The following is a 25,090-nucleotide window of genomic DNA, read 5'->3' as shown; positions in this document are numbered from 1 at the left end:
GGCATTCTTGTTTTGAATTCTCATATAAAAAAAAAATTTTTTTTCCCCTGCAGTTCTGTCAGTTTATTTCCCCTGACTTGGTTATTTTGAATTTCCTTATTAAATTACAAAAATAATAATGCTTGTAAAAAATTTTCAAATAATACAGGTATGTGTAAAGTACAAAGCGAGTTTGTCTCTTCTTCCCCACTTCGAGGTAACTGCCTGGTATATGTTCTTTATCTGTTCTTCTCTGTGCATATGCATCTGCACACATAGGGATAGGAAGATGGTCTGGAGGTGTGAAAATATGGCCACGGATTCTTTCACGTTGCTTCCATTGAGAAGTGGGGTCTGTGTCTTCTCCCTGTGAGTCAGGCCCAGCGGAGTATTGCCAGGAGCAATAGAATACAGCAGGCGTGATCCTATGTGACGTCTGAGATCAAGTCCGGGTTTCTGAGGACTCTCACTTTTGAGAGGCCATGTAAGAAGTCTGACTATCCTGAGATGCTGCCAGGAAGCCCAGCCCAGATGCCCCAAAGCGGTTCTTTCACCAATATAGAATAGAGGCCTGGTGCACGGGTGGGGGCCGGCTGGTTTGCCCTGAAGGTGTTCTGGATCAGGGTGGGGGTCCCCACTGGGTGCCTGGCCAGTCTGGCTGAGAGGCTGAGGGCCGTTTTCCGGCTGGCGGGTGACTGAAGCTTCCAACCGCTCCTTTTTTTCTTTTTTCTTTTTTATTCTAGGCCAGCTTTAGCTCTGAGGCCTCGGCTGCTGAACGCAGGTTTCTGGCCTTTGTTTACCTTCTGTATTTGATACAATGTTGCGGTCCGGCTGGCTGAAGCCCAGCTGACTAAAGCAGATTTCTGGGGTTTTGTTTAGCTTCTATATTTGCAACATAGTTGCTTAGAGTTGCAGCTGAGAGGCCGGCAAGTCAGGCTGGGAACGTTGGAGTCCGCAGTCACTGGAGCAAGCAAGCCTCCCTGTTCGCTTCAGTGCATGGCTGCCGGTCGCCATCTTGGCTGGCAGTTAATTTGCATATCGCCCTGATTAGCCAATGGGAAGGGTAGCAGAAGTACAGCTAATTACCATGTTTCTCTTTTATTAGATAAGATGGGGATGAATAATCAATTAATTTTTCATTGAATCAAAATCTTTGACAGAATTTTTTTTTTTTTGCAAAGAAGGGTGTAAGGCTAATTAAGAATGGCTGATAATCAAAACATAATTTGTATTGGTTATGAGTGTGTGTCAACAAGATGTATATATGTCTGTTAACATTTCATAGAATCACAAAATGTCAGGTTTAGGGAACAACTCACTTGTAATTTGATCCAACCACCTATTGAATATTTGCATTTATGTAACTTCTTGGCAAATAATATCTAAAGCTATAATAAATTTGGGTCCTGAAAATTCTCACTGTAGGATTTCCTATGAAACAATCTTTTTATTTTTATTTATTTATTTTTATTTATTTATTTTTATATATTTTATTGATTTTTTTACAGAGAGGAAGGGAGAGGGATAGAGAGTTAGAAACATCAATGAGAGAGAAACATTGATCAGCTGCCTCCTGCACACTCCCTACTCGGGATGTGCCCGCAACCAAGGTACATGCCCATGACCAGAATCAAACCTGGGACCTTTGAGTCCGCAGGCCGACGCTCTATCCACTGAGCCAAACTGGTTAGTGTGGGAACCTGTTTATTGCCTTCACTATCTGATAAGCGTAGACAGAGAACCCCCCGAAGGCTGGGTGCCTTTGAAGCCCTAACAAAGGTCGGAGCTAGGCGCCACCTCTGTTTGTCCAGACAGTGGTAGCTGAAACTACTCCCCCATTTATTATTATGTGAATCCTTGCTGATGGGCTAGTCTGTCTGTTGCCAGGGATCGCCTGCCTAAGGGCTATGCTATGGGTGCATCCCAGATCAATAAAAGCTTGGTGAGGCCTAAGCACGGGTGGAAGTCCTTCCCCTTTTGTTGGACTTGCCCGCCTGGTCCCCCAATATTTCAAATTATCTCTTGTCTTTTCATTTTCATTTGTGTGCGGCTCTGCTTCCAGGTCCTGAACCCTGACCCACGCGGGACGTGGGAAGGAAACACCCAACAGGTTAGGGCTGAAACAATCTTTTTAAAATTAAATTTATTGAGGCAGCAGTGTTAATAATATCATATAGGCTTCAAGTGAATATTTCTATGATCTGTATTTTGTATTGTGTGCCTAAGATCATATAGGCTTCAAGTTAATATTTCTATGATCTGTATTTTGCATACTTTATTATCTATCACCCCCCTTCCCTCTTATAACCACCATACTGTTCTCTGTGTCTATGAACTTCATTTCTATATCCCACATATGAAGAGTCATATAGTTCTTAGCTTTTTCTAACTGACATTTCTTAGAAAACTATGTAGGGCATAGACTTTTATGTTCACAAATCTTTGAAACCATCACATCAGTGTCTTGTAATTCTGAATTGTTAAGATTTTGAAAGAAAACAAACAACAGATCTGGGGCAGTACCTAATAGTCAAATATTTCTGTAACACACATATGTATGCACACTATGTCAGAAAGAACATAAACATCCTCACATCAGTTCAAGTCAGGTTTTGCTGTCAAACAAGCGTAGGTCAGATTAGGTTTTCTGATCAAAAGAATTATGAAAATATTTCTGTTTTCTAAGCTTTTATAATTTCAAAATTACAAACTTCTGGCTCCTTATTAGCTTTCTTTTTTGGATTACATAACATAGTTATGCAATACCAATTTTGAATAAAATATTGTTCTTGTTGCCATATAAAAGTAATGTGTTGCTGAATATCTACTAGTGTTAAGGAGTATAGATTTTTGCAAAGACCTAAAGAGATGACTATTAAACATTCATTCAGATTCTCTCATTCAAGCAAAAGCCATGAAGCTAAGCATAGGGTAGAGGAACAAGAGGGACAGCTTAAGTCTCTGTGCACTAAGTAAATACTTTATATTTCTCATGTCTTTACCTCATTAGTAAAATAGATTTTGATTATACCTCTAAGTGTTGTGTATTTATAAATGATATATAACCCTGTAATTTAAACAAAATCAAAATAATAAAAAAGTACTAATTCCTAAGACAACATTGTAGAATGAGATAGTCCCATTCTTTTAAAGATGAAAGATAGTCTGGCCAGTTTTTCTCAGTGGTTGGAGCATGGGCCCACCAATAGAAGCGTCAAGGGTTTGATTCCCAGTCAAGGACATGTACCTCAATTGCAGGTTTGATCCCTATTGTGTTTCAGCTGTTTCACATATAGTCACTATAATTTGTAAAATAAGTCATACCTTATCTCTTTTCTTTAGCATTTCCCCTTCTCTTTTCTCCATATTACCATAGCAATTGATCTAAAGCACAAATCTTAATTTTTTCCTCTGCTTAAAAACATGCAGTTTCCTTCTCTTGGAATGTCCTTTCTTCACATATTTACTTGGTCAGCTTTAACTCATCAACATTCAATGTTTCTCTCTCTCTCTCTCTCTCTCTCTCTCTCTCTCTCTCTCTCTTCTCAGAACTAAAACAAAATATCCTAAAATTTAAATTTATATGGAACTACAAATACTACTAATAGCCAAAGCTCTCTTGAGAAAGAACAAATGAATGAGGTACCACCTCATACCTGTTAGAATGGCTATCATCAACAAATCAACCAACGGCAAGTGTGGCGAGGATGTAGAGAAAAGGGAACCCTCATACACTGCTGGTGGGAATTCAAACTAGTGCAACCTCTATTGAAAACAGTTTGGAGTTCCCTCAAAAAGTTAAAAATGGAACTACCATTTGACCCAGTGATCCCACTTCTAGGAATATAGCCCAAGAAATAAGACATACCCATCAGAAAGAACATTACACCCCTATGTTCATATCAGTGCAATTTGCAATAGCCAAGATTGGGAAACAGTCTAAGTGCCAATCAGCAGATGAATGGATTAAAAAACTGGTATATCAATACAATGGAATATTATGCAGCTGTAAAAAATAAAAACTCTTACCATTTGCAACAGCATAGATGGACCTAGACAGCATTATGATAAGCAAAATAATCTAGTCAGAAAGATAACTATCACATGATCTCACTCATATGTGGAATATAATGAACATAAACTGATGAATAAAAATACTAATAGACCCAGAGACATAGAAATATTGAACAGACTGTCAAACTTCAGAGGGAAAGCAGGGGAGGGAAGAGGGGGGAAAAGATCAACCAATGAACTTATATGCGTATGTGCATATCCCATAGACACAGACAATAGAGTGGTGAAGGCTTTCAGGGGAGTGAAGGAATGGGGCATTGAGGGGGAAAGGGACATAAGTAATATTTTCAACAATAAATATTTATTAAAAAATAAAATAAAAAAGAGAAAGAGCCCTAACCGGTTTAGCTCAGTGGATAGAGTGTCGGCCTTCGGACTCAAAGGTCCCAGGTTTGATTCCTGTCAAGGGCATGTACCTTGGTTGCGGGCACATCCCCAGTAGGGAGTGTGCAGGAGGCAGCTGATCAATGTTTCGATCTCATCAATGTTTCTAATTCTCTATCCCTCTCCCTTTCTCTCTGTGAAAAAATCAATAAAATATATATAAAAAAGAAGGTAAATTAAAAAAAAGAGAGAAAGAACAAATGTAGGTATCACATTCCCTGTTTTCAAACTACTCTACAAAGCTATACTAATAAAAACAGTATGGTGGTGACATTAAAAAGAAACATTTAACCCATTGGAATTGATAAATTACTCAAAGTATATATACATTTTGGGGACACCCTGTATATATACACACTAATGTTCATTGCAGCATTATTTGCAATAGCCAAGATATGGAAACAACCTAGGTGTTCATAAATAGATAAATGAATAAAGAAGATGTTATATATATATATATATATATATATATATATATATATATGCACAATGGAATCATACACAGCAATAAAATAAAATCTTGCCATTTGTTACAACATGGATGGACCTAGACAGCATTATGCTAAGTGGAATAAGTCAGACAGTAAAGATGAATACCATGTTTTCATTTACACATAGAATCTAAAACAAATGAAACAAATGAAAAAAAGCAAAATAAAAATAGACTCATAGAAATAGTGACCAAAGCAGTGGCTGTCAGAGGGGAAAGGGTAGAGAAGACAGGTGAAAAAGGTAAAGGAGAATGTATTCAATAATATTGTGATAAGTTGCATGATGACAGATGATTACTAACATTAGTGGGGTGATCTCATTATGGTATAAAATGTTGTACACTTGAAACTAATATAACTAATCCAATATTGTATAACAAGTATACTTAAAATTTAAATACAAGTGGATGAGATTCTATGGCATCTATGAGCTTACCTGCCTTTGATTTACACATCAAATAACACAGACATGTAATAAATGTTTGATAAACAAATTAGTACATACTGTGTACTTCCCTTTGAGCATATTTCTATTGGAAAGAAGGTAATAGCTCAGCCCTAACTGATTTGGCTCAGTGGATAGAGCGTTGGCCTGCGGATCAAGGGTCCCAGGTTTGATTCTGGTCAAGGGCAGGTACCTTGGTTGCAGGCACATCTCCAGTAGGGAGTGTGCAGGAGGCAGCTGATTGATGTTTCTCTCTCATCGATGTTTCTAACTCTCTATCCCTCTCCCTTCCTCTCTGTAAAAAACCAATAAAATATATTAAAGAAAAAGAAAAGAAAGAAGGTAATAGCTTATGAGACCCAGGTACACAGGTGCAAGAACTCAGGACATAAACACTGACTTCTCTCCTACACTTAGCACTCCTGTTACCACCATAACAATAAGCTTCTTAGTAAAGGCTAACTCAGAAGATGAGGAAGAGTCTGGTGTGTGTGTGTGTGTGTGTGTGTGTGTGTGTGCATGTATGTGTGTATATAAGGAGAAAAAATGTTTGCAATTAGAAGAATAACTTCACAGATATTATGAACTCCATATTATAGGAAAATAAATAACACTCAAAGAGCTTAAGTACCCACATCAATGTCGCACAGCTGGTGCATTTTAGAATCCTCATTTAAATTCATAAAATTACAATTTCTCACTATATGAACCTCCATTCAATATAGGTATCATTGAACATGATACACTTCGCAACTATTTATGTTTTTACCACCACCCTTGCCACTGCTATGAATCAGTCTGGAACTATAAAAATTCCATATGCTTGGGAGAAAAATAGTTTATTATCTCAGGTGTTCACTTGTCCTCTTCTATATGCTTTCTCCTAAGCTTTTATTTGACCACTTACCCAAATCAAATATGTTATTTTCCTACTGCCATCAACTTCATTTCTTCAAGATTTGCTGTTAGGCTAATCTTTAATTCTATTTCACTTTTTATGTTTTAACTTTATTTCTTTATGATTTTCTTTGCAAGTTGTATTCTTCTTAAAAAGAAGATGTTAGTTGGTGACAGGGACCCATAGAGTCTTTCTGTTTTGCCTGAAATAATACTACTGGTTTCTCAGCTCCTGGTTCCAGTAATGCCCATGCAGAGGTAACTGCACTTGATTGCCCATATGTCTTGCATTTTTTTTTCTCAACAGGTCCTGCCTACCTATAGATTTACTTACAATGACATTTCTTGACTCTTGAGCCCCTAACAGTCTTTCTTGTGGTGAAAAAATGCCCCAGAAGAAACAAAAATCTCAGAATAATCCCTTATAAATTCCTAATATCATAGATTTATTGGAATCTCTGTGACTATAGTTTACCTCAAGGGAGAACAAAATCTGTACATGCAGCAAGTGAATTCAAGTCAGGAAAGTATCACAAGATCCACTTTCCAGGTGGTTTGTGTGAAACATTGTTCCTTTCCCTCTCCCCTGGCACATCCTTTCTGGAATCTAGCCACGTCTGTGGAGTGAATCTTCATTTCCTGGAGGCTCCTGTGGGAGATAGGGGTTGGTTCTTGCCCTATTTGTCCACACCCACCAATAAGAAAATCAACATTTAAATGTAGTTTCAGCCTTTGCTCAGTGTCAACACATTTTTTTTTCCTTTAAGGGCATTTCCTTTCTTTTCCTATAACTAAGATGGGAATTCAAATATATGAAAAGAAGCTATTTCTGAGACTGTGTTATATTAAATGGAAACTATATTATTAGTTTATAATGCATATTTAATATACTAACAATAATTGGTTCTAGATACTATTAAAGAAGTTTTAAAGCTCCTTTTAATAAAGCAAATGTCCTAGAGTCCCTGGTGATAGGCAATGCTATTAAAAGTAAAGGTTTTGCTAGTTTTCTGAGTGTTTTTTAAATTGTAGGCAGTTGAAATGCTTACACTCTCTCACTTTATTCATGACTTTGGGGACTAGGCTCATTCTACTCTTAGTTGGATGCAATTTCAGATGATATTCTCTCTTTTATAAATCATGCCTCAAATCTGTATAACTTGGACATTAGTTGAAAAATCAATTAATCATTGATCAGTGAGATCTACTTCCTTTTTTCTGAGTTCATGTAAAAGCAAAGGTGTTTTTCACATATTTCATTGTATTTTTTTTTGAGATAGCGTGCTTCAGATTTATCTATATCTTGTTATTGTTTCTTTTCTCATATTCAGAATCATTGCCAACATCTTGAGCTTTCTTCTATGTTTTATGGAGAAATAACAGGCTCTCTCAAATGCATCAGCTTTATATAAAACACTAGGTGGCTAAAATTCTTGTTTCATTTTCTCCAATTTTATGCTACATAGCTTTTAAAGCTTAACTTTCTTGGAAGCTTTAATTGGTCAAATTTTAATCCCTTTTGATATAATGTAATTATTGGTTTCCCTTGTAGGAAAAAAACACATTAGACTCTTATTATTAAATATAAAATATTTTATTGTGAAACTTCTGTGAGCACTTCAAATTGACCTTTGTGTTATATGTATGGAATCAGCACTGCACAATATGACCCCATGTAGTATTTTAATATTTTAAACAGATATTTTACACTCACTACTCCAGACAATCTCTTGGTTAACTTATGTACCTCCCTAAATGTCCTGCTCTCTTTGTTGCAATGACCTTGAGGCTATATTCACTTCTGCCCAATTAAGCTGTAAATCAGAATTTATCACTAATAGTGGTGCAATTATAGGCTGCAGTGAAATTGCTCAGCAAAGAGAGATATCTGTATACACTTAGGTTTTGTTTATTTGCCAAAGTACAGACAAAATTAGAGCAACTGCAGCTGGCTCTACTCCCTGAAAAAAAAGTCTATCTGGAATATTTCTATTTCATCCTTTTTCTAAAAATATATGTTTCATCCCATATTATATTATATACCTTGAGAAAGATTGACTTAAAGATTAAATTTTATTACACATAAAGATACACATATAGGTATAATATTAAACTATACTTAAGTTTATAAACACAAAGATTTACTAGCCAATAATGTTTAAAATTGTTGCAACTTCATTAATTGTACTGACACTGACAAAAGCCAAGGTTTGAATGGTGAATTGCTTTTCCATTTGTAGGATGAAACAGGAAAGCTGCATTGAATTTGGTCATGAGATGTTCTCATTTACATTTGGGATTTTTGTGAGCTCTAACCAACATAGGCACCAAAATGGCAACACTGCACGAGGAGGCCAGAGACCTACGTGAACATAGGCCAATTATGGAGAATCTGAACACGTATACATTTCCCTATATTCAGAGAACAGAATAAAAGAACAAAGTTGGGAGTATGAATAAGTTGTTGCGGATAAGGGATTGTGTGTGTACAGGACCTGTGGGAATAAAAGTGAACAGAATCTAGGGGTGGAGGCTACAAATACCAGGCTTAGGAAGAATTGTAAACTGCATATAGATTTTGGGAAGAGCTGTGGATCTTAAATGGATAATTACAATTGTACTTCAGAAACTTTAAATTCACCTCAATTTGCAATGTTGACTAAAACAGGCAAAAGGGTCATTTAGCAATAGACTAGAGGTGGGAGGCTGTGAAGGACTATTTTAGGGCTTATTAGTGAAATTGAAAACAGGGTGGGACACATTTAAAGTGCATGAGGGCCCTAGCTGGTTTGACTTAGTGGATAGAAAGTCAGCCTGCAGACTGAAGTGTCCCGGGTTCAATTCAGGTCAAGGACACATGCCCAGGTTGTGGACTCAATCCCCATTAAGGGGTGTATAGGAGGCAGCCAATCAATGATACTCTCTCATCACTGATGTTTCTATCTCTCTCTCCCTCTCCTTTCTTCTCTGAAATCAATAAAAATATATTAAACAAAAAGTGCATGAGATTTAGAAATAATATTTCTTAAAGTGAATTTGTGAGAGCATACAAGATACCATGAGGGAGCAAAGGAGTCTCAAGACAATAATCTTTTTAAAATAATTGTAAATTCTTATTGTTTAAATTACTACATATGTCTCCTTTTCCCCCCATTGACCCCTCCCTGGCCCATCCCCTCCCCCAGCACATGCCCTCACACCCTTACTGTCTGTGTCCATGGGTCACACTTATATGCATGCATACAAGTCCTTTGGTTGATCTCTTCCACACCCCCCCCCCTTGCCTTGCCTTCCCTTTAAGGTTGGATGGACTGTTGGATGCTTCTATTTCTCTAGATCTATTTTTGTTCATCAGTTTATGTTGTTCATTATATTCCACATATCATTGAGATCATGTGATATTTATATTTCTCTGACTGGCTTATTTCGCTTATCATGATGCTCTCCAGGTCCATCAATGCTATTGCAAATGGTAAGAGTTTCTTCTTTTTTACAACAGTGTAGAATTCCAATGTGAAAATGTGCCATGGTTTTTTAATCCACTCATCTGCTGATGGGCACTTAGGCTGTTTCTAAATATTAGCCATTATAAATTGTGCTGCTATGAACATGGGTGTGCATATATCCTTTCTGATTGGTGTTTCTGATTTCTTGGGATATATTCCTAGAAATGGGATCACTGGGCCAAATGGGAGTTCCATTATTAATTTTTTGAGGAAACTCCATGCTGTTTTCCACAGTGGCTGCACCAGTCTGCATTCCCACCAGCAGTGCACGAGGGTTCCTTTTTCTCCACATCCCCGCTAGCACTTGTCCTTTGTTGATTTGTTGATGATAGCCATTCTGACACGTGTGAGATGGTACTTTATTGTCGCTTTGATTTGCATCTCTGGGATGATTAGTGACTTTGAGCATGTTTTCATATGCCGTTAGCCTTCTGTATGTCCTCTCTCAAAAAGTGTCTATTTAGGTCCTTTGTCCATTTTTTTAATGGATTGTTTATCATTTTTTATTAAGTTGTATGAGTTCCATGTAAATTTTGGAGATTAAACCCTTATAGGCTATACCAATGGCAAATATGTTCACCTATGCAGTGGGCTTGCTTATTGTTTTGTTGATGGTTTGTTGATGATTTGTGCAGAAGCTTTTATTTTGATGCAGTCCCATTTGTTTATTTTCTACTTAGTTTCCATTGTCCTAGGAGTTGTATCAATAAAGATATTTCTCTGACATAAGTTTGATATTTTGCTGCCTATGGAGTCTTCTAAATTTTTATGGTTTCCCATCTTACATTTAAGTCCTTTAACCATTTTGAGTTTAATTTGGGGTATAGTGTAAGTTGATGGTCTAGTTTCATTTTTTTTTTTGCTTGTATCTGTCCAATTTTTCCAACACCATTTATTGAAGAGGCTGTCTTGACTCCATTGTATGCTCTTGCCTTCTTTGTCAAATATTAATTGAGCATAGTTGTTTGGGTTTATTTATGGGTTCTTTGTTCTTTTCCATTGGTCTATATGTCTGTTCTTGTGCCAGTACCAGGCAGTTTTGAGAACAGTGATTATAGCTTGAAATCTGGTATTGTTATCCCTCCTACTTTGTCCATCTTTCTCAGGATTGCTGTGGCTATTTGGGGTCTTTTTTTATTCCTTATGAATTTTTGGAGAGTTTGTTCTAGGTCTGTGAAATATGCCATTGGTATTTTAATGGGGATTGCATTGAATCTATAGATTGTTTGGGGTAGTATGGACATTTTAATGATGTTGATGCTACCAATCTATGAACATGGTATATTCATCCATTTGTTTACGTCTTCCTCTATCTTGTTTTTTCAAGGTCCTGTAGTTTTCTGAGTACAGTTATTTTATCTCTTAAGTTATGTTTATTCCTAGGTATCTTAATATTTTTGTTGCAATGATAAATGGGATAGTTTTTTTGTTTGTTTATTTCTCTTCCTGTGAGTTCATTATTGGTGTATAAAAAGGCCCTAGATTTCTGGGTGTTAATTTTGTATCCTGCTAAATTGCCAAATTGATTTATTAGGTCTAGTAGTTTTTTGATGGAGTCTTTGGAGTTTTCTATGTATAGTATCATGTCATCTGCAAATAAGGACAGTTTTACTTCTTCTTTTCCAATTTGGAAGCCTTTTATTTCTTTTTCTTGTCTGATCACTATGGCTAGCACTTCCAGTACTATGTTGAACAGGAGTGATGAGAGTGGGCATCCCTGTCTTGTTCTTGTTCTTAGGGGAAATGGTTTTAGTTTTTGCCCATTGAGTATGATGTTGGCTCTTGGTTTGTCATATAAGCCTTTTATTATATTGATGTATGATTCCTCTATTCCAGCTTTGGTGAGAGTTTTTATAAAGAAAAGGTGTTGGATTTTGTCAAATGCTTTTCTGCATCAATTGATATGATTATGTGATTTTTATCTCTCAATTTGTTTATGTGATATATAATGTTTATTGATTTGCATATATTGTACCATCCTTGCATTCCCAGAACAAATCCTACTTGATCATGGTGTATGATCTTTCTAATGTAATGCTGGATCTGATTTTCTATGATTTTGTTGAGGATTTTAGTATCTATATTCATCAAGGATATTAGCCTGTAGTTCTCTTTTTTTGCGGTGTCTTTATCTGGTTTTGGGGTTAGGGTAATGCTGGCTTCAGAGAAAGAGCTTGGAAGTGTGCTTTCCTCTTGAATTTTTGGAGTAGTCTGATGAGGATAGGTTTTAGTTCTTCTTTGAATGCTTGGTAAAGCTCCCCTGTGAAGTGCTCTGACCCAGGACTTTTGTTTGTGGGAAGTTTTTTTAATTACTGCTTTATTTCATCAGTAATTATTGGCCTATTCAGGTTTTTTGATTCTTCCTAATTGAGTTTTGGATGCTTGTATTTTTCTAGGAATATGTCCATTTAGTCAAATTGTTGGGGTAGAGGTGGGAGGTGTTTGTAGTATTTTTTTACAATCCTTTGTATGTCTGTGGGGTCACTTGTTACATCACCTCTTTCATTTCTGATTGTATTTATTTGGGTCCTCTCTCTTTGCTTCTTGGTGAACCTGACAAGAGGTTCATCAATCTTGTTTATCTTTTCAAAGAACTGGCTCTTGGTTTTATTGGTCTTTTGTATTGTTTTTTAGTCTCTCTGTCATTTATTTCTGCTCTGGTCATTATTATTTCCTTCCTTCTATGTATGCTGGGCTTTTCTTATTGCTCTCTTTCTAATTATTTAAGTTGTAGGGTTAGATAATTTATTACCATTTTTTCTTGTTTTTATAAGCGAGGCCTGTAGAACTCTGAAATTCCTCTCAGGACTGCTTTCACTGTTTCCCATAGATTTTGGATTGTTGTATTTTCATTGTCATTTGTTTCCAGGTTTTTTTTGTAATTTCTTCTTTGATCTTTTTGATAACCCAATCACTGTTTAGTACCATGCTATTTAGCATCCAAGTGCTTATTGTTGTTGTTGTTTTTCCATTGTTTTTATTGTAGTTTATTTCTAATTTTATGCCATTGTGATCTGAGAAGATGCTTGATATGATTTCTATCTACTTGAATTTGAAGAGACTTTGCCTGTGTTCCAATATATTGTTTATCTTTGAAAATGCCCCATGTGCACTTGAGAAAAATGTATATTCTGTAGCTTTGGGTAAAATATTCTGAAGATGTCAATTCAATTTGATTTAGTGAGTCATGTAGAATTGCTGTTTCTTTGCTGATTTTTTGTTTAGAGGATTTATCTAGTGATTTCAATTGGGTATTAAAGTCCCCTACTATGATTGTATTGCTGTAGATATCTCCCTTGATATCTTCCAGAAGTGCTTTTAATGAATTTGGGTGCTCCTGTATTGGATGCATATATATTTACCATAGTTATATCCTCTTCTTGAATTGCTCCCTTTAGTATTATGAAATGGTCCTCCTTATCACTTTATATGGCCTTCACTTTGAGGTCTATTTTGTCATATATTAGCATTGCTATCCCAGCTTTATTTTCATTTCCATTTGCCTGAAAAATTTTTTCCATCCCTTCACTATCAGTCTGTGTGAGTCCTTTGTTCTGAGGTTGGTCTCTTTTAGAAGGCAAATATATGGGTCATTTTTTCTTGCCCATTCAGCTACCCTATGTCTTTTGATTAGAGCATTTAATCCATTTACCTTGAAAGTTATTATTGATAGTTGTTTTTTGCCATTTTTATTCTTTATGTCTGTGTTCCTTCTTCTGTTTCTATTTTTTCTTAGCATTTCTTGTATTGCTTTCTTGGTAGTAATAAACTCCCTTAGCCCTTTTTTGGTCTGTGAAGCTCCCGATTTCACCTTCAATTTTGAGTGATCACCTTGGATTCAGTCCCTTGCTTTTCATCACTTTGTATATTTCATTCCATTCCCTTCTGGCCTAATGTGTTTCTGTTGATAAATCAATTTATAGCCTAATGAGAGATCCCTTGTAGGTAACTTTCTGTTTCTCTCTGGCAGCCTTTAAGATTCTTACTTTGTCATTGGTGTTTGGCAATTTAATTATGATGTGTTTTGGTGTAGGTCTTTTTGGGTTCATCTTGTTTGGGACTCTGTGTCCTTAGACTTGTGTGTGATTTTTTCTTCCCAAAATCAGGGACGTTTTCTGTCGTTATTTCTTCAAACAGTTTTTCTATTTCTTGCTCCTGTTCTTGTCCTTCTGGTACACCTATTATGTGGATGTTGTGGATTTTTTGTGTGTTGTCCCAAAGATCCCTTAGGCTCTCCTCCTATTTTTTAAGTTTTCTTTCCAGATGCTGCTGTGCTTGGGTGTTTTTTCCTACCTTGTCTTCTAACTCACTGATGTGGTCCTCAGCTTCCTCTGGTCTATTGTTGAATCCTTCCACTGTGTTCTTTATTGCAGCCATGTCATTTTTCATTTCCTCTTGATTCTTTTTCATTTCCTCTTAATTCTTACACATGTTGAATTTGTCTTCCACCCTCTTCAGGGTTGTTATAACCATTGCTCTGAATTTTTTCTCTGACACATTGCTTGCCTCCATTTTATTTATTTCCTTTTTTGGTGATTCCTCCTTTTTCTTTCATATGGGTGTGGTTTTTTGTCTCCCCATTTTTGCTGTTCTTTGTGATTGTTTCTATGTTTTAGATCAAACTGCTATACCAGATTTTTTGAGTTTGTCTTATAAGTAGGTGTTTTGTGCTACCAAGTGGTACAATATCTCTGGTTTTCTGAGATGGGTGTTCTAGGAATGCCTCCTACTTGGGATATTTGGGTTTTCTTGGTATAGTTGGGTCTTGAGTGTTATTGTCCCATTCATGGATGGAGTCTCTTCTCAGCATGTCTGGTTATGTGGCTCGCTCTCTATCAAGTTGACCAAATAGCACAAACTACAACTCGACAAGACACAAACAAACACAAATGTACCCAAGACAGGGATAATTCCAATAAAAGTGACCACCAGAGAAAAGTGAATTAGGATAGAGAAAAGAGAGCAAAACTGATATTGAGAAAAGAAATAAAGGTAAGAGAGGGGGAAAAAAGAAAAAAGAAGAAAAAATTATATATTTATGTGTTGAAAACACCACAAAACAAACAAATAAATGAAAAACTTAACAACAAATGCCCAGAAAAATGGGGAGAGTGGGGACACAGAATCTGTAGAGGCAGAGCTTGTATACAAAAGTAAGGTTAAGGAATTGAATGAATAGAGGAAGGGCCACTGTTCAGTATAGAGGAGGTAGAAAGAAAATGAATGGATAAGAAGGAAAAAAAAGAAATGAAAAAAATAATAAAATAAAAAGAGAAAACAAAAAAAAGTATTCACTTATTTTTGGAAAAGGAGAATAGAAGCGAGTTAGATAGGCTTGAGTTTGGTGATTGAAACTAATTAAACAATTATGAGAAGAAGAGAGCATGAGAGGAGAGGGGGAAAAAAGCATAAAAAAATTGACTAGTTTGCCGAAACTGGTTTGGCTCAGTGGATAGAGCGCCGGCCTGTGGACTGAGGGGTCCCAGGTTCGATTCCGGTCAGGGGCATGTACCTTGGTTGCGGGCATATCCCCAGTGGGAGATGTGCAGGAGGCAGCTGATCAATGTTTCTCTCTCATCAATGTTTCTGGCTCTCTATCTCTCTTCCTTCCTCTCTGTAAAAAATCAATAAAACATATTTAAAAAAATTGACTAGTGAAAAAGGAGAAAAGAGAAGGGTGCCTGAACTTGGAGCAGGGGAGAGGAAATTAGATATATGAGTAAGCCAACAGAGACTACAGTAATAATAATACATCACTAAAGCAGATAAATAAGATCAATTATTAACAAGGGGTAAAAAGAAAAGAAGGATAAAAGTAAGTTGGGAACAGGAGAAGAGAAAACAAGATGGAAAAGGGAGAATTGAGGAAGAAAAGGGTGGAAAAAAACTAAAAAAATAAGATAAAATAACAATAAGTTAAAATGAAGAACAAAATAATACAAAAAAAGATAAAAAATTAAATAAAGAAAAAAATTCTTTTAAATAAAAGATAAAAAATAAAAAAGGGAATTGTCATTCACTTCAGCTGAGTTGAATGTCCCATGGGTTCTGGTTTAAGATCCCCACTCTTCTGTTCTGGTTGCCATTTCTGTTTCCTATTAGGTAGTCAGCACTGTGTTGAAGTTCCAAGCGATCCACCCCTTCTCTCTTTGTGTCTGTCTTTACTGCCTTGGCTGTAAGCAGGCAGGACCAATCTTTCTGCTAGACCTGTCTGCCTGCTGTCAATCTTAATCACTCAAGCCTCTGTTTCTGATAGGGCTTTATGTGGGGGTGGTGCTGTATTGCTTTCTGGGACTGAACAGCCCCTCTTCAACCCAGTCTCTGAGGGCACTTTGGGGCTTGTATTAGCTGCCTTGAGGCTATTGAGAGGGGCTGGCTCTTCAGGAGAAAAATGGCCACTTAGGTTTGGAGGGTCACAAATGTCTCAGTGTTGGATTCCTGGTCACCTCTCCCTGTCCTTTTCTCCTCCACAGCCTCTCCCTAGACTCCACAAATCTGCACCTCTACCTGCACAGCAGCCTCAGGTAGGTGTTTGTAATTGAAATCTTCCATGAACTGGGTTTAGCATATAAAAGCAAAGACAAAACAGAGGCACAACAACCCTGCAACTGTGAATTTCTCTCCCCCCAGGGTGATGCGGCTAGGGCAGCTTTTGAGGCCACCTTTCTGGGTGTAGCCTATCATGGCTGTGGATTTATATCTAGATTACCCCGCCTCCATAGCCCTGTGGACTTCCTTTCTACAGTCAGATGTTATGCCTGTCCACAAGGAATACAGCCTTGGTGCAGGGCAGCTTCCTTTTGACCCTCTTGGCCTGGTGGTCGTGCATCTCTCTCCAGCCCAGATCCCTGATTCTACTGTTCTCCAGGCATCCTCTGCTCTTCTCAGCTGTGAATTGTCTCATCAGCTGTGTCTAATTCACCAATTCTGGGTGGATGTTATTCGATTTAGTTGCTCCTTCTATCTGCTCTTGGACAAGGCACAGGATGCATCTGCTATTTGGCTGCCATTTTTCCTCCCTCTCAAGACAATAATCTTGAGGAAAATTTTTGAGGGGGAGCAGAAAAAAGTTCATGAAGGAGAAAAGTTGTATGAAATCTTTTTGAGTCAGTTTACATTTTCTCTCATCTTCATAAAGGTATCTTAGCCACTATTATTAATGGAGTATTCATTTTGTGGAAAGGCAGGCAAGTATAATGTAAGAGTAATAGGCTAGGAAATGGACTACCTGGTTTCCAATCCATAATCAGCTAGGGGATCTCACATAAGTCACTAAAACCCTTTGAGCCTCTGTTTCTTCAACTTTAAAATAAGAACAATTATTCCACCTTCACAAAGTGTATGTTACCTCTTGCCTCCAGGGCTCCAAAAATATCTACGAATTTTAATATCTTTGTGTGATAAAGTTTTGCATAAGCTCTACATTTAGCCTGATAACTGTAAAAAGACATCCTCAGATGTGTCCTGAATATGCTCCAGTTCCTCCCATTCACAGGGCTATCAAGCTCAAAACTAAAATCAACCTAATAACTCTTGCCAAAATACAGCATTAATTTGTTCATTCACCCATCCAGTCAATTAAAATGTATTTATTGAGAAAACACTATGTTTCAGACACTGTGTTAGGGAAGAGGAACCAGCAAAGCTAAGGTCTCTGCTCTCATAAACTTTAGATCTTACTAAAAAAAGAAAAACACTGAACAAATCAATACCCAGGGTAAAAATAGTGAAAAATCCAGGAGAGCAGTGATGGTGGCAAACAAAGCAATAATGGGTGATAGTGTGGCCAAGGAAATCTGACATGTGAAAGATGAGCATGAGCCAGCCATGCAGTCTGGAAGGACTTTTTTTTTAAGTCTTTATTGTTGAAAGCATTATTTATGTCCCCTTTTTCCCTCATTGACCTCTCCCAGCCCATCCTCGCCCCCACTGCAGTCCTTTGCCACCCTATTGCCTGTGCCCATGTGTTATGCATATATGCATATGTATACAAGTTCATTGGTTGATTTCTTCCCACCCACCATTGCCTTCCCTCTGAGGTTTGACAGTCTGTTCCATGCTTCTATGACTCTGGATCTAGTTTTGTTCATCTGTTTATGTTGTTCATTAGATTGCACATATGAGTGAGATTGTGTGATACCTTCCAGGAAGATCATTGACAATTAGCTTCATTCACATCTCAGCCATCTCAGTTTCATGGTGTGCCTCAAGCAATGTGTTTCTAACAAGGCTAATCATAATCAAGCTATTTGCCTCCATTTTCTCATCCTAAAATTGGTCTAAATTAGTCCATGTCTCTTAAGATTGTTGTGAGGATTAAGAGTTAAGGTTGGTAAAGTGCATGGCATTAAGTGAATTCAGTATTTTACTAATAATGACTTTGAAATTTATACATAATTTTTCATACATATATGTGTATATACAATTTTTATATATCCACAATATATGTAGATATATATGTAGATATATGTAACTATATATTTACACACACACACACATAGGTGTATATTCAGACATATATACACAAACATATATACTAGTAGTTAGCATAGATACATTGTTTTTATTGTAATGCCACTCTTGATTATTTTCTAACATATTTTATCACTTATATGTGGAATCTAATAAACAATATAAGCTAATAACAAAGTGGTGACAGACTCATGGTGGATACAGAGAATAGCCTGATAGTTGTCAGAGGGTAGGGGTTGGGGACTGAGTGAGAAGGGTGAAGGGATTAAGCTAAGAAAAAAAAGAAAGTCACATGGACATGATAATAGTATGATGATTGCCAGAGGAAAGGAGAGTTGGGAAGTTAGAAGAAGGTAAAGGGGGAATAAGTGGTGATGGAAGGAGACTTCATTTGGAGTGGTGAACAGTAAAGCACTTTACCAACCTTAACTCTTAATCCTCACAACAATCTTAAGAGACATGGACTAATTTAGACCAATTTTAGGATGAGAAAATGGAGGCAAATAGCTTGATTATGGTGTGTCTCAATGCATTGCTTGAGACACACCATGAAACTGAGATGGCTGAGATGTGAATGAAGCTAATTGTCAATGATCTTCCTGGAAGGTATCACACAATCTCACTCATATGTGGAATCTAATGAACAACACACTATACAATATACAGATGATGTACTATAGAACTGTATATCTGAGACCTACATAATTTTATTAACCAATGTTACCTCAATAAATTAAATAAAAATAAATAAAATCATTCCTCCCAACAAAAATAAATATAATGAACATATTGCAGCTAGCAATATAATTTGCATATAGTACAGAGTATGTCTGCATTATTCAGGATGCAACAGTGACAACAACAAAAAACACTTAGAAATGGCAGTGACTTCATGAAATACAATTGATTTCTTACACATGTAAAGTCTGAAGTAGGCCATACAGTCCTATATATATTGTTAGCTAAGCCATCAGAGACAGGGGCTTCCAAAGATACTCCAACAGGTCTTGAGAATAGTGGGGACAAATTGACAGAACCAAAAAGGGCTGGTTTCACTTCCATTCATATATCTTGGGTAGAATTCAGTCATGTGACCTAACCTAACTTAACTATGGTGTAATATAGGTTTACAGACTTCCTATGTCCCCAAGAAGAGAAAATGTAAGAACTCATAAGACTGGCTGCACCACAGTACCTAGTGTAGTGTGCCGGGTACGTACTATAGTATTTACAGTTGTGGTGGAAAACAATACTTTGTAACATTTGCATTAATAGATAAAATCACAATCCATAAATGTGTCATATTTGAATTCACCTGTATCTCCATAGGTTAAAGAGCTAAAATATATTAACTTATAGTTACTTCTCTTCTCAACATTAATTTCTTTCTATTTCTAATTATCTACTTATATAAGAACCATGGGTGGTGTTCATCACAACCACAACCGCTGCGACCAAGCGGAAGGAAATCAGTCCTGGAGGGGTTGTCTTGGCAACGGCTGTGCCCTCCCCCGAGCTTCCCGGAGCTGTTTCCTGTAAGGGCAGGGTTTGAGGCAGGAACCCGCCCTGGGAGCATGGAGGCATTTCTTTCTAAAGTGTGCCATGCCAACACGGCCAGGGGTGAACCTGAGTGGGGGCGGCTGAAAGGCTTAGAAAAGACAGACAAGACAATGAGAGCCAGGTCTCAGTGGGACGCTGCTTCTCTGAGAGACAGCGACCATGCCCACAGCCATGCCTTTATTTTATAGCAGATGCTATGAGGTAAAGTAAGGGCATGACCAAGATGTTTACAACATTCTCCTGGGTTTCAATCCTACTCAACTACATGCACCTGAACTCTATTAAGCCTACATCACTCAGGCACGTGGGGCCATGTATTTGGACCATAGGTTCAAGTTTACAACTACAGCTGTTGACTATAATTGTGCTGGGATGGCCCTGCCCTCCAAGCTGGGACTTGCACATGGCAATGAGAGGACTGTGCCCTCTCATCAGTCCAAGGCTTGAACCTGTCCAAAACACTGTAGTGGCTCCCCACAATAAAGTTTTAATTCTGTTTCTTTGTTACTGATGTTGTGGCCCCACCCCATAACAAAGAAACAATTTCCAGAGGATGAGGCCCAGGAATCAGGATTTAAAAAAGATTCCCAGGTGATTCTAATGTGCAGCCAAGGTTGAGAACCACTGCTATAGATAATATTAAACATATATCTAAACGTGCAATTCTTTGTCCAAAAAATGAGCATGTTCAAAAATTAAATGAAGAAAATTTGGATATACTCGATGGAGATTTTCACACATATTTGAGTGATGATTCCATTGATTCCACAGATGATGCTTAAAAGGAAAATTTTCCCATCAAATTTCTTAATAGTATTATTCCTTCGGAAATGCCATGTCATAAATTAAAATTGAAAGTGGGTGCTATCATCATGCTATTGAGAAATCTCAATAGTAAATGGGGTCTTTGTAATGGTACCAGATTTATTATCAAAAGATTACAACCTAACATTATCGAAGCTGAAGTATTAACAGGATCTGCAGAGGGAGAGGCTGTTCTGATTCCAAGAATTAATTTGTCCCCATCTGACACTGGCCTCCCATTTAATTGGATTCAACGATGGTTTCCCGTGATGCCAGCATTTGTGATGACTATTGATAAATCACAAGGACAAACTCTAGACAAAGTAGGCATATTCCTACCTGAACCCGTTTTTGCACATGGTCAGTTATATGTTGCTTTCTCTCGAGTTTGAAGAGCATGTGATGTACAGTTAAAGTTCTAAGTACTTCATCACAAGGGAAATTAGTCAAGCACTCTGAAAGTGTTTCACTCTTAATGTGGTGTACAGGGAGATATTAGAATAAGTTTAATCACTTTATCAGTCATTGTTTGCATCACTGTTGTTTTTATATCATGTTTTTGTTGTTTTCATATCATGTTTTTGTCATTTTTATATCATGCCTATGTTGTTGTTATATCCTTTTGTTATTGTTTATTTATTAATAAATTTATATATTATTTTCATGTACATTTTACTAATTTTCTTTCATCTCTCACACTTCTATTATACAGAAAGGGCAAATAGCAATATTAAAATATCTCTACTAATTAATTCCCTTTTTTAAAAAAAATATATTTTATTGATTTTTTACAGAGAGGAAGGGAGAGGGATAGAGAGTTAGAAACATTGATGAGAGAAAAACATTGATCAGCTGCCTCCTGCACACTCCTCACTGGGGATGTGCCCGCAACCAAGGTACAAGCCCTTGACCGGAATCAAACCTGGTTCCCTTGAGTCTTCATGCTGATGCTCTATCCACTGAGCCAAACCAGTTAGGGCAATTAATTCCTTTTTAATGTGCACAAATTTCGTGCACCGGGCTACTAGTTATTCATATAATTATAATAAAACATACTCATATGTGAATTAAAAATTATAACTTCAATGCATTATAAAAACATGTTATTACCACCTTTCAATATTATATAGTGTGTGTAAAATATATTTATATACAAGTACACATACACATATACATAATACAACAACACACTGTCTTATAGTAACTCTTAAATTGCTATCTGGCTCTGTTATTTAACTTATGTTGAATATTTTCACACTTCTTCAATCAGAAGGTGAAATCCTTCAGGGTGTTTGGAGTTATAAGAGACTAAAAATGCTAAACACATGTGCAGCTCTAAATAAATGTATCCGATGAGACGACAAGGTCAGCAGGTGCCAGCCTGAAGAATTTGGATTTTATCCCACAAGGACAATTGTAGGAAGGTTTTGAGCTGAGAAATACCATGATGAAAACAGTAATTTAGAAATGTTACTATGTCATTGGATTCAGGAATGATGAGACAGGAAAAGCTGGAGAGGAAAACTAATCAAGAAGCTATTGCTGTAATTCAATATCTGAGTCTCGGTTTAAATAGGGACAGTTAAAAGAGAAATAAGAAATAAATGCTGGAGACATTTTAAATATAAATTGGTAAATTATTAAATGGTAAGTTATTGACCATATACAGAGAAGGAGATAAAATCAAACATTACTTGAAAATACTGAACTTAGGAGCTCAGAAAAGAGAGCGGCACCATTGATAAAGAAGAGGCTGCTGAAATGAGGTGATTTGCAAGGATCACAAGCACTTTGTGGATTTCAGAGGCAGTTGTGTTACCACTTGTTATAAGTCCTTCATCTAGTACATGTGTGAAAGGGTGCATGTAAATTACTCATTTTAAATTAGATCTCTCTTTTACTCTGAACAACACTCACATAAAGATGATTAAACTTTATTTTGAGAGTTGTAATTATATTTTTAATATTAATTTAGACTATGGGGCCACAAAACACTATCAATACAAGACTTATTAAACACCTCCTTTCAAGTAAATAATTAGTTTTACTTCTAATTAAATTAGAAGGGAATAGTTTCAGTGGAGAGTATTATGCTAAGTGAAATAAGCCAGTCAGAGAAAGAAAAGTATCACATGATCTCACTTATATGTGGAATTTAATGAATAAAATAAACTGATGAACAAAATAGGTCCAGATACATAGAAGCATGGAACAGACTGACAATCTCAGAAGAAAGGCAGTGGTAGGGGGGTGGGGGGCAGAGATTAACCAAATAATTTATAGGTGTGTATGCATAACCCACAGACACAGACAATAGTGTGGTAGGCCTGGGGAGGAGAGGGGGGTATTAGGGGAGGATGGGAGTGGGGTGGAGGGAGTCAATGGGGGAAAAAGGGAACATCTATAATACTTTCAACAATAAATATACATTTAAAAAAATGAATATGTTGTTAAATACACCACATAGATTTTGTCATAATTTGAATTATGCAAAACTACTATGAGACCTATTTTTCATCTCCAAAGTTAAAATTATTCATAATTTCTTAATTTTACTTTTATTTTTAGGGATTAAATTTTACTTGTAAATTAATTCATGAAATTGATTTCACATTTTCCTAACTTTATCAATGAAAATATTTTGTTTATTAAATTGCATTGTTTTGAACAAACCTTAATATAAAATATAATTCACCCAATAAAATATTTCATTTCAATTTTTGCTCAGGTAGTAAATTCCTAGGTGCAGAGTTCAGTGCCCAAACAGTTCTTTATCATTCTATGAGCTACAAAGTGTGTCCTTTGTAGCTACAGGAACTTTTATAAAACCTATCCTTCCTTCCTAATAAAATATACAGGAGAAAAAAAGGTGTAAAAAAAGAATTGTAAATAATAGCATTTCTGGGACTTAGACTTATTCTTTACTAAGCCAGTCCTCCTAGATTCTAGAAGAAATACCTTTATTTCATGCAGAAAGGAGGTAATTATGAGTAAAACCATTTATCAGTTTATGTGCTTTTTTCACTTAAGATGAGAAACAGAGGGAGGAAAAAGGCACAATCATTTGCTGAACACTAATTTAACAGTACTTATTGCATACATAATCAGACTGAATTCTCACTCAAGAAAGAAATTAAAGAAGATAGAAATAAATGGAAACATATACCATGCTCATGGATAGAAAGAATTAACATCATTAAAATGTCCATACTACCCAAAGCAATCTATAGATTCAGTGGAATCCCTGTAAAAACATACAATGGCATTTTTCACAGAACTAGGACAAGTAATTCTAAAATTCATATGGAACCATAAAAACCCCTGAAATAGCCTCAGCAATCTTGAGAAAGAAGAACAAATTTGGAGGTATGATGCTACCTGATATCAAATTATTATACAAAGCTATAATAATCAAAATGGCATGGTACTAGCCTAAAAACAGACCTTTACATTATTGGAACAGAATAGAGAACCCAGAAATAAATCCACAATTATATGGTCAATTAATATATGACAAAGGAAGCAATAATATGCAATGGATTAAGGACAGTCTATTCAATACATGGTATTGGAAAAACTGGACAGATACATGAAAAAAAAGTGAAGCTAGACCACTTTCTTACACCATATACAAGAACAAACTCAAAATGGATTAAAAACTTAAATGTAAGACTCAAAATGATCAAACTCCTGGAGGAAAAAAAAGGCAGTAAACTCTGACATTGCTCTTAGAAACCTTTTTTTCTGATATATCTCCTTGGGCAAGTGAAACAAAAGAAAAAATAACAATTAGGATTACATCAAGCTAAAAAGATTTTGCACAGAAGGAAACCACCTCCAAAAACACAAAGAAAACACACAGATAGAAAAAAAATATTTGCCAATTATACATCTGAGAAGGGGTTAATATCCAAAATTTATAAAAAACTCATACAACTTAACACCAAAAAACCCCAAACAATTCAGTTAAAAAATAGTCAGAGGACCTGAATAGACATTTCTCCAAAGAAGACATATAGATGGCCATTATACATATGCAAATATGCTCAATGCCATTAACTGTCAGAGATACAAATTAAAACCACAATGAGATAATCACCTCACAACTATCAGAATGGCTAGCATCAATAAGTAAACAACAGATGTTGGTGAGGATGTGGAGAAAAGGGAACCCTTGTGCAATGTTAGTGGGAATGCAGATTGTTACAACCACTATGGAAAACAGTATGGAGGTTCCTCAAAAAATAAAAAATAGAACCTCCTATGACCTAGCAATTTCACTTCTGGGTATTTATCTGAAGAAACTCAAAACACTAATTTGAGAAATATATGCACCCCAATGTTTTTTGCTACATCCTATATAATAAAAGCCTAATATGCTAAGTGTCCGGTCATCTGGTCAGCCATTCAACCAAAGTGTAATATGCTAATGATATGCTAAGGCCACGTTAACCACTTCCTATGACATGCACTGACCA

The sequence above is a fragment of the Myotis lucifugus genome, unplaced genomic scaffold (genome assembly GCF_000147115.1).
Source record: "Myotis lucifugus unplaced genomic scaffold, Myoluc2.0 scaffold_74, whole genome shotgun sequence".
NCBI lineage: Eukaryota > Metazoa > Chordata > Mammalia > Chiroptera > Vespertilionidae > Myotis > Myotis lucifugus.
Note: the sequence above shows the minus strand (reverse complement) of the source record.